This window comes from Bactrocera dorsalis, chromosome 1 (assembly GCF_023373825.1).
Source record: "Bactrocera dorsalis isolate Fly_Bdor chromosome 1, ASM2337382v1, whole genome shotgun sequence".
Lineage (NCBI taxonomy): Eukaryota > Metazoa > Arthropoda > Insecta > Diptera > Tephritidae > Bactrocera > Bactrocera dorsalis.
This window is the reverse complement of record NC_064303.1, coordinates 32,909,810-32,917,281: the sequence shown is the minus strand read 5'-3', so window position 1 is coordinate 32,917,281 and position 7,472 is coordinate 32,909,810.

Genomic DNA, 7,472 nt, shown 5'->3' with positions numbered 1-7,472 from the left:
TATTTTATTACAACTTACATATTATCGCGCAAACATGTTTATTGTCGGGAATAACAGCCCAACTTTGCTCGTGGTGTGTCATCGAAGAGAGTCTTTGATACAAACGTAGAATTCTGCAGTTTGGTCTTCATTTCACTTTCTCTATTTTACTAAGTTAATAAATTCATCCATACGGAAATGGTAGACAATTTTAACCTCAAGTATGGCAATAAGGATTTTAGTGAAAAATTATTGGTATGAACAATATACTTTTAGAAAAATGCAAAAAAAATTGTCATTAAAGTCTTCAATGGAGTCTATTATTTTAGAGAATCATTGAAGTATGTTCGTTCGCAGTATTGGGAATCCTTGGCCAAAAAAAGGATATACAGCTCACGAAAGATGACTCGCTAAGTCCGATTTATTAGAAAGGAGTGATACTCTGATGTGCAGAATTAAAACACTATATCTATTTTACTTTTACAATAGAACTTGTGATTTATTAAACTTTCTCGGTTGTCGTCCGCTATTCAAGTGAAGTCCGTTATTGGTTTTATTCCGTTCGAGTCCCTTTTTCGTTCAGTCAGTCTTGTCGTGTCTGCACGGTCGCATTTCTTGGTCCTACATATCGCTCATTTGCTGCAAGACCGCATAAGTCAAAAAAATCGATTCTCCAGAAAACGCGTTTTAAAGTTTTCAACTTACTACAACTTTACACGGTGACTCCAACCTTACACCTCTTCTCAAGCGGAACATATAAGAGGTATTCATATGAATTTTTCACTCAACATGAAGTATGACATAACGAACAATTCTGCAGCATAACTCAAAAATCACGTTTTTTTGATTTTATGCCGGTCTTGCATTTCTTGGTCCTACATATATGTATGAAGTACACTAAAGGTACATTTAAATATTTTACCGGAAAATAAATGTTAGTGATCAAGCACATGAGCTCTTAACAGCAAGAAAATGACAGGAAATTAAATATCCATATTGAAAATTTCTCCAACGGTATAACAGTATACAACGGAGTGGAGGTTTTCCTCTTCCTCTGCTTGCTGTACTGCGTGTAATACTTTCTGAGCTGGAGTGTTTTCGTCCATTTGGGCAACATGACCTAGCCGGCGTAGCTGCTGTCTTTTAATTCACGGAACTATCGAATGTTATAATCCCCACGGCCAACGCGCAAAGGACCATAAATCTTTCGCAGAACCTCTTTCTCGAAACTCTTAACGTCAGTTATCGTCCAAGCCTCTGCATCATGTAGCAGGACAGGAATTATGAGTGACCCATAGAGTTATGTTTTGGTTCGTCGAGAGAGTAGCACCTGTTGGCAAGAGTTCTCCTGCTTGGACTTCGAGGCTCATACTGTTCGTGGTGTTTATACTGGTCCCAAGATAGAGGAAATTATCTGCGACTTCAAAGTTGTGACTGTCAACAGTGGCGTAGGTGACTAGTTGCGAGTCCGGGTTCTGCTTTTTGATGGCATGAGATATTTTTTCCTTGCCTTCATTCACCACCAGACCCATTCGCTTTTCGCTGCCTATATAATATTATTCATATTTATATGTTATTACTCTATTGCAACACACTAATATATGTATATCTTTTTTATAAATAAGTATGTTTATATAATAAAAGAATAACCAAGTATATCTAGTTCCGGAACGAAGCCAGCTCTATAGTTGCGCATGATTTGGTCGACAATAGAATCGATGAACCATTACGCGATTATCAAGCATCATTAAAAAAGAACTTAAGTAGATAAATACACTCTTCTTCGAAAAGCACTAACACTTAGACGAATACTCCTGTCGGCATGCAATAAATTTGCATGCACATTTCTGCATTTGATTACAAAAAGTGAAATAACTCCTCTATCAGACTAAAGGCGTAACATTTGTTACTTCCCTTATTGGGCGCCACGGCGTATACGTAACAACTTTTGAACGAACAGAAATCAATGAATACAAAGCAAAACCTCAACCAGAAAGATCACCTAGAAAAGAACATCTCAACAATTTAGTAATTTATTTAGCACTTGCGTAAGGACATAAATAAAAGTGGAGTATATCAAACGGCATTTGTAAAACCTGTGGCTCTTATTTATTTACAATTTAATGAGCGAAATGCGAGTGTCAACTTTTTTATTTTGTATGCTATCCCAAAAGCACACCAAGGCACATACAAATACTTCATTTCAAGCTGTGAAAAATACGTGCTCCGTGACTGCGACACGCTCGGTATAATTGTTCATTTGTGTTGCACTTGTGCAAATACAAGTTGTAATTAGTTTCAGTAAATTTTGTAAGAATTTTTTATATTGTTGGTGCGCTAAATGCAACAACTATTAACGCTATGATTTTGTATTTTCTTTTTTTTATGGTGACTCTTTAATTTAGTATAGAGCTCCGCAAAAGTTATGCTACTGACTGGAGCACTATGCATTTGTATTTGTATTATATTTATATTGTTTCTGTATTCTTAATGCATTTATAATGCCAGTATAATCCCGCTGCCTTTGTTGTTGTACTTAGCAACTCTTCAATTGAAAGTTGCTTATTTCGAACCAACTATATGTGTACATATGTGGATGAGTCATCATATAAACATATAACAGATAGCCTTAGCATAAGCTCTGTAAAGTATGAAAATAGTGAACTTTTGTAATTTTGAAAAACGTGAAAAACATTTTTTCTGTGTACTGTTAATCTGGAAACATTCTTGCTTTTAAAAATCGGCTGCTAGTCTAAGTGTAACGTATACATTCTGTCTCTTTCAAGATAATGTTTTCTTCTTTAATAACATCTTCATATATAGTGATAAAATTATAAAGAGTTCAATTATGATGTAACCTAAAATTATATTATTGCTAGTTCATCGCTCCTCTATCTCTTTTCCACTTAACCCTTTCATGCCCAATGTTGTACATATGTGCTTCTAAGTCCCGTTATTTACATTTCTTTGACGGGCGGTTTTTTGCATTATGTAGTGCGATGGAGTGTGTAAGCTTACAGTGAATTGTTCTATTGTAAGCTAAGGGTTCATTCAGTAGGCGTTTTTCGTAGAGTGAAATTGTCAAGATCGCGAAAAGAGGCGTTTATGCAAAAAGTGTTTAAAAAGATTAAAATAGCTGTTGTAAAACTAAGAGAAAAACAGAAATAAGTAAAGGTTAGATAGATATTAAAAAGAAAAATAAGTCATTGGAAAAGTGTTTAGTTTGTTTACACTAATTTTGTAAAAGTGCAGTTGCCTATAGGCAACATCCTGTACCTAACGAACCAGGACACTAAGAACTTTGAAATTTTTATCACGTAATACTTGTCCTAAAAAAGGTTTTACCTCTGATCATTTTAGTTCGGGCGTAGGAGGGTTAAGATATACACATATCAAACAAGCATGTTATTTAAGAAAACTTTCAAACCTGAAAAAAATACTTCTATAATCTCTTATGTATACAAATAACCACAATCTCTGAGGTTTCGATAGCCAAATATAGACACTTTAAAATAGCTACGCATTATAAAATACTTCGTTCCACTGTTCCCTTATACCGAGTTGCCAATGAATGCCCTCAGAGAACTGGAGTGCAAATCGCAGCGCACAACTCTTGGGAGAGATGATTCGACTTCCCTCTTTAGCTTGCCGTCAAATTGATGAATGGAGCTCAGAGAATTTTTGTTACTTTCGTGATCTTCTACACATAGCTCAATTTATCGTATTTAAATATTCTGCAATTTTCTTGAGAGCCGATTTGTGTCGTTAAGGAAGCTTCGTTTAACAAATTGCTTCCTAGTATTTCTCATGTGGAGCACTGATTATTGCACGGCACGACGTGACATACATACATATTATGAAGATTGAGAAAGTTTACCTACTGATTGCAATTGAACATGTGTTAATTTGCAAAAAATAAAATTAAAAACTGTTTTTATTGCATTCATCGCGGAAATGAAAAACAATATTTTTGAAGGCACTATATAAAGGGTATTTAAGAGCTTGATAACTTTTTTTTTAAAAAAAAACGCATAAATTTGCAAAATCTCATCGGTTCTTTATTGGAAACGTTAGATTGGTTCATGACATTTACTTTTGAAGATAATTTCATTTAAATGTTGACCGCGGCTGCGTCTTAGGTGGTCCATTCGGAAAGTCCAATTTTGGGCAACTTTTTCGAGCATTTCGGCCGGAATAGCCCGAATTTCTTCGGAAATGTTGTCTTCAAAAGCTGGAATAGTTGCTGGCTTATTTCTGTAGAATTTAGACTTGACGTAGCCCCACAAAAAATAGTCCAAAGGCGTTAAATCGCATGATCTTGGTGGCCAACTTACGGGTCCATTTCTTGAGATGAATTGTTGTCCGAAGTTTTCCCTCAAAATGGCCATAGAATCGCGAGCTGTGTGGCATGTAGCGCCATCTTGTTGAAACCACATGTCAACCAAGTTCAGTTCTTCCATTTTTGGCAACAAAAAGTTTGTTAGCATCGAACGATAGCGATCGCCATTCACCGTAACGTTGCGTCCAACAGCATCTTTGAAAAAATACGGTCCAATGATTCCACCAGCGTACAAACCACACCAAACAGTGCATTTTTCGGGATGCATGGGCATTTCTTGAACGGCTTCTGGTTGCTCTTCACCCCAAATGCGGCAATTTTGCTTATTTACGTAGCCATTCAACCAGAATGGAGCCTCATCGCTGAACAAAATTTGTCGATAAACACATTTCGAACCGAACACTGATTTTGGTAATAAAATTCAATGATTTGCAAGCGTTGCTCGTTAGTAAGTCTATTCATGATGAAATGTCAAAGCATACTGAGCATCTGTCTCTTTGACACCATGTCTGAAATCCCACGTGATCTGTCAAATACTAATGCATGAAAATCCTAACCTCAAAAAAATCACCCGTTATGTATGTATATATATATTTTTTTTTGGGGTGTTAAGAATTAAACACATATCGCTCATTTGCTGCAAGACCGGCATAAGTCAAAAAAATCGATTCGCCAGAAAACGCGTTTAAAGTTTTCAACTGACTCCAACCTTACACGGAAAACAGGAAATATATTCTCTTCTCAAGCGGAGCATATAAGAGGTATTCATATGAATTTTTCACTCAACATGAAGTATGATATAACGAACAATTCTGCAGTATTAACTCAAAAATCACGTTTTTTGATTTATGCCGGTCTTGCAGCAAATGAGCGATACGTACAAGTATATTTTGCATATCTATAAAATTCTTTTACAACATATAACAACTTTTACGCGTCAAAAATTGAGTTGTAATTATGATTATACCAGTTTGCTAGTTCACTTTCGAAGCTGCCAAAACCGTGACCACAAAAGCAATGTTGATTGTAGTTGAACTTCGAACGCCTTTGCAGCACGTAGATTGTAAAAAAGTTTCTTATTTTTGGAAGAACAAAAAAGAATTGGTTGCCTGCTGCTTGGCGTCAATCTGCCTATCGACATTTTTATGCAACACAGGCAATATATAGAACGACTTGCATTCAGTAATTGAATTCTCATTCAATTTATCGTAGCAGGAGGTGAAACGGAAACGGTGAAAATTTCTGGATATTTTTTGTATAACAGTTGTATCACTATAAACCATAAACGTTAGTGTATTTGATGCATTAACAGTGTAATATGTAGCAATGATAGCGATGGAGGCTATGCCTATGGTAATATATTATAAAGCAGACACAAGGTTTCTTCCAAGAAAATTGCATTTCTGCTTCGCTGCACAAATTTTTAACGAATTTTCATAATAGCCAAAATGAAACGTGGAAATATTTATGAAAACGCCGTAAAGGGATTGCATATCTATACAGGCAGCGAATGCAAAAACGTTTAAAACAAGTGCCTTTAGCAGCAAGAAAATGATAATTTCAATCATTAATAACTCTAATAATTTTGATGTCATTACAGATGTATAAATTTAGAGCGCTTTGCAGAAAGTTGTTAATAACTAAAAAGTTATGTATGAATAATACTTTTAAATAAATATATTTCCACGTGAAGTTTTGCACCCATGCTACTTTTACTTAGTTAGCTTAAGGCGCATTAGCGCAATTCATTATCCTTAATGCGCATGAACTGACTTTGGTGCTTGACTTGCCTTTAATCATGCGAATAATAAATATCACAATAAACTCCACAAAGCTGAACGACTGTAGCAGAGCCGAGTTGTACAGAACATGTATGTGTAGATGAAAACACGTTGAAAGAAGCTGGAACGAAGAAAAGCAAGAAGACAACAAACACGTCGTTTGAACTTAAGTGACTTTCTACATAGCAAAAAAAAAAAAAAAGAAATGAAAGCGTGACCAGGTTAGCGCTAATTCACGGCAGATAAAAACCAGATAGAAAGGGTAATCATGTATAAGTGTTGACTACTAGCCGGCACTTCTACTATATTCTATCATAAGAAAAATACGAAAAAACTGGCATTCCCAAATTTGGACGTACACTTTGTGAGTACGACCTGCAGCTATCTTAGGTAACGGTAGTCTAACGAGGTTTGTTCAAAAAGTGTCGCGAAATTCTTAAGAAAGTGTCTTTTTATTCTTGAATACATATTTTGTCCCCTTAACCCTTATGTTAGTAACCAACTTTACCGACGTCTTTTAGCAACAGGGTACCGGGGTACCCACGACCTGAGTACTAAAAATTTTATTTGTTTTATTAAAAGAAATGTTTCTAAATTTTTTCTAAAAAATTTTTTTCTTCAAATATTAATAGTCGGTGACAATTTAAAGAAAAAAATAACAACGTAGAATCGTGAATCAGGGTGAAACAGTAGTGAAAGAATTGGCGGCTCCGTACCGAGGTAGTGGTAGAAACATCTGCATGGATAACTTCTTTACTACTGTAGTTGTTGCTAAACATTTGTTGTCGTGGAATATTACCATTGTTGGCACGCTAAAATAGAATAAAGCTTACATCCCCCTAGTGTTATGGAAGCGAATAAGACACGGGAGCAGTATTCGACAGTTTCTGGATTTCACGAAAAGATTACCATGTGTTCCTACGTTCCTAAAAATACAAAGCTCTCATTCTGATATCGGCAATGCATTCAGTGTATATATCAGTTGGTCGTGCGCTAAACAAAAACCAGAAATAATAAATTTTTATAATAAACATACACCAGTCAACGACGATCTTCGAGATGGCCAATGGCAATGTTCTTCAATATGCTAGATATTTCTTCACTTGCGGCTTATATAATTTATTATGAAATTAATAAAATGATTGTCAAAAAAAGGACAGAACGTCGTCAATTTATGCGTAAACAAAGTGAAGAACTAGCATTGCCGATGACTGAACATCGCACGACGAATCCACAAGTAATGCGCCACTTCTCCACAAACATTGCCGTTGAAAGTGTATTAGGCCATACACTGACAGAAACAGTCGTGATAACTCCTGGTCCAGAGACTCCAAAAGATAAAACCGGAAGGAAAAAAGTAACAGGATCTTGTC